This window comes from Hemiscyllium ocellatum, chromosome 43 (assembly GCF_020745735.1).
Source record: "Hemiscyllium ocellatum isolate sHemOce1 chromosome 43, sHemOce1.pat.X.cur, whole genome shotgun sequence".
Taxonomy (NCBI): Eukaryota; Metazoa; Chordata; class Chondrichthyes; order Orectolobiformes; family Hemiscylliidae; genus Hemiscyllium; species Hemiscyllium ocellatum.
The window spans coordinates 128,265-139,976 of NC_083443.1; the positions used below are offsets into that span (position 1 = coordinate 128,265).

General features: G+C 45.8%; 2 non-coding genes across 2 annotated transcripts; both read left to right on the top strand.

Moving 5' to 3' along the window:
- Positions 1 to 743: 743 nt before the first annotated feature.
- Positions 744 to 817, top strand: trnai-aau (transfer RNA isoleucine (anticodon AAU)). Its single transcript has one exon. It is a non-coding gene; the product is annotated as a tRNA-Ile (tRNA).
- Positions 818 to 3,126: 2,309 nt separating this feature from the next.
- On the top strand, positions 3,127 to 3,200 carry trnai-aau (transfer RNA isoleucine (anticodon AAU)). Its single transcript has one exon. It is a non-coding gene; the product is annotated as a tRNA-Ile (tRNA).
- The last annotated feature ends 8,512 nt before the right edge of the window (positions 3,201 to 11,712 follow it).

Here is an 11,712-nt window from a genome sequence, read left to right on the forward strand (position 1 = left end):
GTGTTTGAACGAGGTAACACAAATGGGAAGAGTTGTCAGGAGTGGAGGTGTTTACAGACACAGGAATGGTCAGATCTGAGAGAGTGTTCAGCCTGTAAGCGTTTGCACCTTTTCCATTTTCAAATGTAGGATGTAGCATGCTGTCTGAAGCAGTCATCTTAGCAGCTGATCCGTCGCTGACAAACGCTGCAGGAAGGCGTGATAACTTGCTAAATATGCTGTCAAACGAAGATTGCAAAAGCAACGTGAGTCATTGAGCAAAACGTGCAATTGAGTTCTGCGCTGTTGCTGACTCGAAAGCAACTGCGTCCTTCGGGAGCAGAAAGAATCCCACAGTTGGGTTACAATTCCAATGCATTTGGCATAAGGTTCGCAGCAGTTTATCAGCAGCACATAACCCTGACTCCAAAGGTCTGTGAGTTTCCAGAAGCACAGTGAGCGACCGTTGAAGGTACGTCTCAACCAGATGATATTTGTCAACATGACAAGCTGCAGCTGAGCTGGTGGCATTGCGATTGAAATTGCATGCGTCCGAACATTGTGCTTAATTTTGGATATCAGAGCAAATGGTTAGCTCGAGTGTGCGCGTTCGGAAAAGTCAATGTTTTTTTTGTTAAAAAACTTTGCAACGGAAGGAAATACTTCAGACGATCGTGCGATCGATTGCAAATCAGAAAACGAATAGCCGCCGTGGTTGTGAGCGCAGGCAATATAAGCCTTTGGTTTGATATGCAGACTACGTCGGTCGGTTAGCTCAGCTGGTTAGAGCGTGGTGCTAATAACGCCAAGGTCGTGGGTTCAATCCCCTCACTGACCATGCGTCAGCGCTCGTCTCGACAGCTGTGCTGTGTCAAGGTATGTCGTGGCTTTTGCTTTCACTGTTCTGCAAGAACTTGTCACATGATAGATTCAGATGTGTATTCATTCGAAAGCCAACCATCGCTGTCATGGAACATCAACTCGTTGGTCCTGTGCCGGATCTCAGCTGCGTTGCTGTATTTCCAAACAAAGTGCACCACAAAATCACCAAGCAGAAAGCCTCACCAGCGCAATAAAACATTTGACAGGGATAGACGCACAACTCGATCTCCGTACCCATGATGACTGGTGGATGTTGTCTGCAGCAAATCAATCAGTCTCAATTGTTTTCACAAAGAAATGCAAAACATGAAATATATAAAGTATTAAGTCGACCTGGCACAGTCTCGGAGGAGAACCAGAGTTCAGGCTTCAATTCACTTCAAAGATTCGTTCAACTCATTTTCCTGGATCTCTGTTACTACATTTCCCGCGACTTCCAGAGGGAATTCATTCGCTTGCTCACCTCTCATGCATCGACACTGGAGTCATCATATCCCCAGCAATATCACAGAGTCATTAATAAAAGCTAATTACTGCAGATGCTGGAATTCGAAACCAAAAGAGAACATGCTGGAAAATCTCAGCAGGTCTGGCACCATCTGCAAGGAGAGAAAAGAGTTGACGTTTCGAGTCTAACTGACCCTTTGGTAAAGATTTTGAAAAAAGGGGAGAATTAGGGAGCTATTAACACCAGGCTGAGAGAAGGTGAGTCATGGCTCCAGATGCAAAGGTGATAATGACAGTGCACGGAGAGATTAAAGGGAGATTAGAAGCCGCGAATGACCAAGGCTGAAGCCAGTGTTACGTGACAAAATATGTGGGGGATGTGTGAAACAGAGACAAAATGGAAAACAGGGGAGAAGCGTAGCAAAGCGGGAAGAGGAGAGGAAAAATGTATTGACAGAGTGGGAAGCGACAGAAAGAGAGACAATCAAGAAATAAAAGGTACACAACAGTGAGAAAAACGCAAATAAAAAAGGTAAGTAAAATAATTGAAATAAAATTATCTGAAGTTTTTTGAATTTAACAACTTCAGACAATTTTACTTCATTATTTTATTCATCTCTTTTTTTCATTTCACCTGCAATATCATAGAGCCATTAGATATGGACAGCACTGAAAACACAATCTTCGGTCTGGCTCGTCCATTCCGAACAGATATCCTCAACTGATCCAGCCACGATTGCATGCACTTGACCCATGTCTCTCTAAACCCTTCCTATTCAAATACACATCCAAATTCCTTAAAAATATTGGAATTGTACCAGACATCACCAGCTCGTCCGGCAACTTATTGCAGACACTCACCACCCTTTGCGTGACGCCGTTGCTCCTCACTGCCTGTCGAATTCTCATCCTCCCACACCAGATTTATACCCTGTCGTGCTGCACTGCCCCACCTGAGCGAAACGAACTTATCTATTTACCCGAAAAATGCCCCTCATGATTGAAAAACCTTCATAAGGTCAGCTCCCAGCCTCTGACGCGCCAGGCAAAATAGTGAGAGAGTGTTCAGCCTGTAAGCGTTTGCACCTTTTCCATTTTCAAATGTAGGATGTAGCATGCTGTCTGAAGCAGTCATTTAGCAGCTGATCTGTCGCTGACAAACGCTGCAGGAAGGCGTGATAACCTGCTAAATATGCTGTCAAACGAAGATTGCAAAAGCAACGTGAGTCATTGAGCAAAACGTGCAATTGAGTTCTGCGCTGTTGCTGACTCGAAAGCAACTGCGTCCTTCGGGAGCAGAAAGAATCCCACAGTTGGGCCTATTCCTGATGAAGGGCTTATGCTTGAAACGTCGAATTCTCTATTCCTGAGATGCTGCCTAACCTGCTGTGCTTTGACCAGCAACACATTTGCAGCCACAATTCCAATGCATTTGGCATAAGGTTCGCAGCAGTTTATCAGCAGCACATAACCCTGACTCCAAAGGTCTGTGAGTTTCCAGAAGCACCGTGAGCGATCGTTGAAGGTACGTCTCAACCAGATGATATTTGTCAACATGACAAGCTGCAGCTGAGCTGGTGGCATTGCGATTGAAATTGCATGCGTCCGAACATTGTGCTTAATTTTGGATATCAGAGCAAATGGTTAGCTCGAGGGTGCGCGTTCGGAAAAGTCAATGTTTTTTTTTGTTAAAAAACTTTGCAACGGAAGGAAATACTTCAGACGATCGTGCGATCGATTGCAAATCAGAAAACGAATAGCCGCCGTGGTTGTGAGCGCAGGCAATATAAGCCTTTGTTTTGATATGCACACTACGTCGGTCGGTTAGCTCAGCTGGTTAGAGCGTGGTGCTAATAACGCCAAGGTCGTGGGTTCAATCCCCACCCTGACCATGTGCAGCGCTCGTCTCGTCAGCTGTGCTGTGTCGAGGTTTGTCTTGGCTTTTGCTTTCACCGTCTGCAAGAACTTGTCACATGATCGATTCAGATGTGTATTCATTCGACAGCCGACCATCGCTGTCATGGAACATCAACTCGTTGGTCCCATGCCGGATCTCAGCTGCGTTGCTGCATTTCTAAACAAAGTGCACCACGAAGCCACAAAATTACCAAGCAGAAAGCCTCACCAGCCCAATAAAACATTTGACAGGGATAGACGCACAACTCGATCACCGTACCCATGATGACTGGTGGATGTTGTCTGCAGCAAATCAATCAGTCTCAATTGTTTTCACAAAGAAATGCAAAACATGAAATATATAAAGTATTAAGTCGACCTGGCACAGTCTCGGAGGAGAACCAGAGTTCAGGCTTCAATTCACTTCAAAGATTCGTTCAACGCATTTTCCTGGATCTCTGTTACTACATTTCCCGCGACTTCCAGAGGGAATTCATTCGCTTGCTCACCTCTCATGCATCGACACTGGAGTCATCATATCCCTAGCAATAACACAGAGTCATTAATAAAAGCTAATTACTGCAGATGCAGGAATTCGAAACCAAAAGAGAACATGCTGGAAAATCTCAGCAGGTCTGGCACCATCTGCAAGGAGAGAAAAGAGTTGACGTTTCGAGTCTAACTGACCCTTTGGTAAAGATTTTGAAAAAAAGGGGAGAATTAGGGAGCTATTAACACCAGGCTGAGAGAAGGTGAGTCATGGCTCCAGATGCAAAGGTGATAATGACAGTGCACGGAGAGATTAAAGGGAGATTAGGAGCCGCGAATGACCAAGGCTGAAGCCAGTGTTACGTGACAAAATATGTGGGGGATGTGTGAAACAGAGACAAAATGGAAAACAGGGGAGAAGCGTAGCAAAGCGGGAAGAGGAGAGGAAAATCATTCGCTTGCTCACCTCTCATGTTTGTTTCTTTAGATTTAGTTTTAAAGCTTACTTTTTGGAGGGATGGCAGTGCAGGCAGTGCAATGTTCCTCTTGCAACATATATGAGGTGAGGGAAGCCATTAGCATCCCTGACGATTACACTTGCAAGAAGTGCATCCATCTCCAGCTCCTCCAAGACCGTGGTAGGGAACTGGAGCTGGAATTGGATGAACTGCGAATCATTCGGGAGGCAGAGGTGGTCACAGGTCAGAGCTTTAGGGAAGTAGTTACACCGAAAGTTATAGACAGTTTGGTGACAGTGAGTGGGAGTGGGAGGAACCAGCCAGTGCAGGGACCCCCTGCTGCCATTCCCCTCAAGAACAAGTATACCGTTTTGGATTCTTGTGGGGGGGATGACTTACCAGGGGTAAGCAACGAGGTTCAGGCCTCTGGCACGGAGCCTGGCCCCGTTGCTCAGAAGGGAAGGGTGGAGAAAGTTAGACCGATAGTTCTTGGGGACTCAATAGTGAGGGGTACAGACAGACGGTTTTGTGGGGGCGACAGAGACTCACGATTGGTATGTTGCCTCCCAGGTGCAAGGGTTCGTGATGTCTCTGATCATGTTTTCCGGGTCCTGAATGGGGAGGGGGTGCAACCCCAGATCGTGGTCCACGTTGGCACCAACGACATAGGTAGGAAGAGGGGTGAGGATGTCAGGCAGGCTTTCAGGGAGCTAGGTTGGAAGCTCAGAGCTAGAACAAACAGAGTTGTTGTCTCTGGTTTGTTACCCGTGCCACGTGATAGAGAGTCGAGGAATAGGGAGAGAGAGCAGTTAAATGCGTGGCTACAGGCATGGTGCAGGAGGGAGGGATTCCGGTTTCTGGACAACTGGGGTTCTTTCTGGGGAAGGTGGGACCTCTAAAAACAGGATGGTCTACACCTGAACCTGAGGGGCACCAGTATCCTTGGGGGGAGGTTTGCTAGTGCTCTTTGGGAGGGTTTAAACTAACTCTGCAGGGGCATGGGAACCTGGACTGTAGCTTCAGGGTACAGGACCTTGAGTGCAGGGAGGTTAGGAAGTATAAGAAATAAGGTAGGTGAACTTGCAGCGTGGGTTTGTACCTGGGACTTCGATGTTGTGGCCATTACAGAGACGTGGGTAGAACAGGGGCAGGAATGGCTGTTGCAGGTTCCAGGGTTTAAATGTTTAAGTAGGGTCAGACATGGGGGTAAAAGAGGGGGAGGTGTGGCATTGCTTGTCAAGGATAGCATTACAGCGGTGGAAAGGACGATGGAGGAAGATTTGCCATATGAGGTAGTTTTGGCTGAGGTTAGAAATAGGAAAGGTGAGGTCACCCTGTTAGGTGTTTTCTACAGGCCTCCCAATAGTCCGAGAGAAGTAGAGGATAGTATTGCGAGGATGATTCAGGAGAAGAGTGAAAGTAGCAGGGTGGTTGTTATGGGGGACTTTAACTTCCCAGATATTGACTGGGAAAGCTATAGCTCGAGTTCGTTAGATGGGTTGGTGTTTGTCCAATGTGTGCAGGAGGGTTTCCTGACACAATATGTAGACAGGCCAACAAGAGGTGAGGCTATACTGGATTTGGTTCTAGGTAATGAACCAGGCCAGGTGTTAGACTTGGAGGTAGGTGAGCACTTCGGGGACAGTGACCACAACTCGGTGACTTTTACTTTAGTGATGGAGAGGGATAAGTGTGCACTGCAGGGCAAGAGCTATAGCTGGGGGCAGGGTAATTATGATGCGGTGAGGCATGACTTAGGATGCGTGGATTGGAAAAACAGGCTTCAGGAGAAGAACACTAATGGTATGTGGAGATTGTTCAAGGAAGTGTCCTTGTTATTGAGTGTCCTTGATAAGTATGTACCAGTCAGGCAGGGAGTAAAGGGTCTTGTGAGGGAGCCGTGGTTTGATAGGGAATTGGAATCCCTTGTGAAAGGGAAGAGGGCGGTCTATGTAAGGATGAGGCATGAAGGTTCAGTTGGGGCGATTGAGAGTTATAAGGTAGCCAGGAAGGATCTGAAGAGAGAGCTAAGAGCAGCGAGAAGGGGACATGAAAAGTCCTTACTTGGTAGGATTAGGGAAAACCCAAAGGCTTTCGATAGGTATGTCAGGAATAAAAGGATGACTAGGGTAGGTATCAGTCCAGTCAAGGATAGTAGTGGGAAGTTGTGCGTGGAGGCGGAGGAGATTGGAGGGACACTAAATCAATACTTTTCGTCAGTATTCACTCAGGAACGGGACTCTGTTGCTGGTGTGAATATTGAGTCACAAGTGATTAGAATGGATGGCCTTGAAGTATGTAGGGAGGAGGTTTTGGGAATACTGGAAAGGATGACAATAGGTAAGTCTCCTGGGCCTGATGGCATTTACCCTAGGATCCTCTGGGAAGCTAGGGAGGAGATAGCAGAGCCATTGGCCTTGATTTTTATGTCGTCATTGTCAACGGGAATAGTACCAGAAGACTGGAGGATAGCGAATGTGGTCCCCTTGTTCAAGAAGGGGAGTAGGGACAGCCCGAGAAACTATAGGCCAGTGAGTCTCACTTCTGTTGTGGGCAAAGTCTTAGAGAGAATTGTAAGGGATAAGATTTATGAACATCTGGATAGGAATAATGTGATCAAGAATAGTCAGCATGGTTTTGTGAAGGGCAGGTCGTGCCTCACAAACCTTATTGAGTTCTTTGAGAAGGTGACTAAGGAGGTGAATGAGGGTAAAGCAGTAGATGTGGTGTATATGGATTTTAGCAAGGCGTTTGATAAGGTACCCCATGGTAGGCTAATGCAAAAACTACGGAGGTATGGCATTGAGGGTGCATTAGAGGTTTGGATTAGGAATTGGCTGGCTGGAAGGAGACAGAGGGTAGTAGTTGATGGACTAGGTTCATCTTGGAGTGCAGTTACTAGCGGTGTACCACAGGGATCTGTTTTGGGACCGTTGCTGTTTGTCATCTTTATAAATGATCTAGAGGAGGGGCTTGAAAGCTGGGTGAGCAAGTTTGCGGATGACACAAAGGTCGGTGGAGTTGTGAACAGTGAAGACAGATGTGGCAGGTTACAGCGGGATATAGATAGGTTGCAGAGCTGGGCAGAAAGGTAGCAGATGGAATTCAATGTAGCTAAGTGTGAAGTCATTCACTTTGGTAGGAGTAACAAGAAGATGGATTACTGGGCTAATGGTAGGCTCCTTGGTAGTGTGGATGAGCAGAGGGATCTTGGTGTCCATGTACACAGATCTCTGAAAGTTGCAACCCAGGCAAATAGTGCTGTGAGGAAGGCATATGGTGTACTGGGCTTTATTGGTAGAGGAATTGAGTTCCGGAGTCCTGAGGTCATGTTGCAGTTGTATAAGACTCTGGTGCGGCCGCATCTGGAGTATTGTGTGCAGTTTTGGTCGCCATACTATATAGGAAGGATGTGGAGGCATTGGAACGGGTGCAGAGGAGGTTTACCAGGATGTTGCCGGGCATGGTAGGAAGATCGTATGAGGAAAGGCTGAGGCACTTGGGCCTGTTCTCATTGGAGAAAAGAAGGTTTAGGGGAGATTTGATAGAGGTGTATAAGATGATTAGGGGTTTAGATAGGGTAGACACTGAGAACCTTTTACCGCTAATGGAGTCAGCTGTTACTAGGGTACACAGCTTTAAATTAAGGGGTGGTAGGTATAAGACAGATGTTAGGGATAGATTCTTTAAGCAGCGGGTTGTGAGTTCATGGAATGCCCTGCCAGTAGCAGTGGTGAACTCTCCCTCTTTATGGTCATTTAAGCAGACATTGGATAGGCATATGGAAGTTATTGGGATAGTGTAGGTTTGGTAGGATTTGGTCGGCGCAACATCGAGGGCCGAAGGGCATGTGCTGCGCTGTATTTTTCGATGTTCTATGTTCTATGTAAAAATGTATTGACAGAGTGGGAAGCGACAGAAAGAGAGACAATCAAGAAATAAGAGGTACACAACAGTGAGAAAAACGCAAATATAAAAGGTAAGTAAAATAATTGAAATAAAATTATCTGAAGTTGCTTGAATTTAACAACTTCAGACAATTTTACTTCATTATTTTATTCATCTCTTTTATCATTTCACCTGCAATATCATAGAGCCATAAGATATGGACAGCACTGAAAACACAATCTTCGGTCTGGCTCATTCATTCCGAACAGATATCCTCAACTGATCCAGCCACGATTGCATGCACTTGACCCATGTCTCTCTAAACCCTTCCTATTCAAATACACATCCAAATTCCTTAAAAGTATTGGAATTGTACCAGACATCACCAGCTCGTCCGGCAACTTATTGCAGACACTCACCACCATTTGCGTGATGCCGTTGCTCCTCACTGCCTGTCGAATTCTTATCCTCCCACACCAGATTTATACCCTGTCGTGCTGCACTGCCCCACCTGAGCGAAACGAACTTATCTATTTACCCGAAAAATGCCCCTCATGATTGAAAAATCTTCATAAGGTCAGCTCCCAGCCTCTGACGCGCCAGGCAAAATAGTGAGAGAGTGTTCAGCCTGTAAGCGTTTGCACCTTTTCCATTTTCAAATGTAGGATGTAGCATGCTGTCTGAAGCAGTCAACTTAGCAGCTGATCTGTCGCTGACAAACTCTGCAGGAAGGCGTGATAACCTGCTAAATATGCTGTCAAACGAAGATTGCAAAAGCAGCATGAGTCATTGAGCAAAACGTGCAATTGAGTTCTGCGCTGTTGCTGACTCGAAAGCAACTGCGTCCTTCGGGAGCAGAAAGAATCCCACAGTTGGGTTACAATTCCAATGCATTTGGCATAAAGTTCGCAGCAGTTTATCAGCAGCACATAACCCTGACTCCAAAGGTCTGTGAGTTTCCAGAAGCACAGAGAGCGATCGTTGAAGGTACGTTACAATAGCCGCCGTGGTTATGAGCGTCGGCAATATAGGCATATGCTTTGAAGCAGAGCGCTCGTCGGTCGGTTAGCTCAGCTGGTTAGAGCGTGGTGCTAATAACGCCGAGGTCGCGGGTGCATTCCGCTCTCTGACCATGTGCAGTGCTCGTCTCGTCCGCTTGCTGTGTCGAGGTTTGTCTTGGCTTTTGCTTTCACCGTCTGCAAGAACTTGTCACATGATCGATTCAGATGTGTATTCATTCGAAAGCTGGCCATCGCTGTCCTGGAACATCAACTTGTCGGTACCATGCCGGATCTCAGCTGCGTTGTTGTATTTCCAACAAATTGTCCCACAAAATCACCAAGCTGTAAGCCTCACCAGCGCAATAAATCATTTGACAAGGATAGATGCACAACTCGATTACCGTACCCATGATGACTGGTGGATGTTGTCTGCAGCAAATCAATCAGTCTCAATTGTTTTCACAAAGAAATGCAAAGGGACAATCGGGACATGAAGCCAGAGGAAGGAGGTGAGGTCTTCAATGAATACTTCCCATCTGTATTCACACAGGAGCAAGGCATTATAGCTGGGGGTTTCAGTTGGGATGGTGATTTTCTCAAACATATTACGATCAATAAGGAAGAGGTATTTTATGTTTTCACAGGCTTAAATGTGGAGAAATCCCCAGTGCCCAATTGAATGTATCCCACGCTGCTATGGGAGGTAAGGGAGGAGATTGCTCGGGCCCTGTTGTATATATTTAATACTTTGCTGGCCACTGATAAAGTGTGGAATGACTGGCGGATAGCTAATGTGGTTCCTTTGTTCAAGAAGGGCAGCAGGGATAGGCCAGCTGATTAAAGAGCAGACAGTCTGACAGCAGGGGGAGAGAAATTGTTGGGAACAATTCTGAGGAACAGAATGAATCAAAAATTGGAAAGGCAGAGATCGATTTGGGATACTCATCATACATTTGGTACAGTAAGATCCTTTCCCAAATTCAGCCGAGATTTTTATTTGAAATTATGATTGAGGATTTTGATGAGGGCTGTGCAGATGATGTGGGTTACATGGAGTTCATTACATCGTTTCACAAGATCCCACATAGAAGGCTGGTCAAACAGACCAATGGGATCCAAGGCAATTTGGCAAACAGGATCCACAACTGGTGGAGGGCTGTTTTTACAATTGAAATTCTTTCACTAACGGATGTACCACAGGGATCTGTGCGGGAGCCATTGCTGTTTATTATATACATTAATAACTCTGATGTGAAAGCAGAAGGTATCATTAGTAGGTTTGCAGATGACATGAAAGCTGAGGGTGTTGTCCATAGTGAGGTGGATGGTGCCAGGCTGCAGTCTGAATGTAGAGGCTGGGACAGAATTTCAAGACAGGAACTTAAGTAGAAACATCAGGAAAGAGCACAGCAGACATTGAGGGAAAACTGAGTGACTAAAGTGCATTTATTTCAAAATAAAAGGCGTAATAATTAAGGCAAATGAAGTCAGCGCATGGATGAGAACATGGGACTGGAATACCATAGATATGGCAGAAACACAGCTGAGAGTGGGACAGGACGGGAAGCTCAATGTTCCAGGGTACAGATTCCACAGGGAGGATAGAACAGGAGGTGAGAGAGGAGGGGGTGGAGTTTTTGATCAGTGAAATATCACTGCAGCACTTGGAGAGGATATTCCTGGGGAACACCCATTGAAGCTATAATGGTGCAATTGAGATATGGGAATGGGCCATCAGTTTGATATGACTGTACTACAGGCTGCCAACAGTCAGCGAGAGTTTGAGCAGCAAATATGTCGGGAGATCTCAGATATCTGTAAGATTGATAGGGTTGGAATGGTCAGGGATTTTAACTTTCCAAACCTAGTCTGGGACTGCCAGAGCTTGAATGGGTGGGATTTGTTAGGCATGTACAAGAAAAATGTCTCAGTCAGAATGCAGGAAGGGGTAAAACCTGACTACGCCTTGGGGAACAAGGTAGGGAAAGGGACTGAGTCACTAGTGGGACAACACTTCGGCAAAGTGAGCACAATTGTATTAGTTTGAATATAGTGATGGAAATGCACAAGCCTAGTCCACAAGTTAAAGATCAAAATTTGTCTTGCCGCAATTCATAAAGTATTAGTGAAGAGCTTTTGGCAATTGATTGTGGAGGTTATTTGCAGGTAAAGGGACGTCTGCAGGTGGGAAGCTTTCAAAAGAGCGATAAAATGATATTTGAGGGATATCATATTTCTGTTAGTGTGAAGGACAATGCTGACACAAGTGGGATACACTGATGACTGGGGGTATTGAGACTCTGGTCAACAAAAAGGGGGCACGTGTCACATAGCCAGCTGGATTCAGGGAATCTATTGAAGAACATTGCAGGTGGAGTATTCACTTAAGAGGGAAATCAGGAGGGCACAAAGGGGACTACAGAAAGCATTGGCAGATCAGGCTGAGGAAAATCCAAAGTCATTCTTCAAGTATATTCTTCAGGAGATTAACTAGGGGAAGAATTTGGCTCCTTGACAACGAATGGGGCCATCCAAGTGTGGAAACACAGAAGATGGGTGAGATCCTGAACAAAAATTTCATGTTTGAACTTAACTTGGTGAAATACTGGGCATGTCAGCGAATAAGGAACAATAACGTTTTCAAAAGACTCCACTTAACATAACAGGCGGTA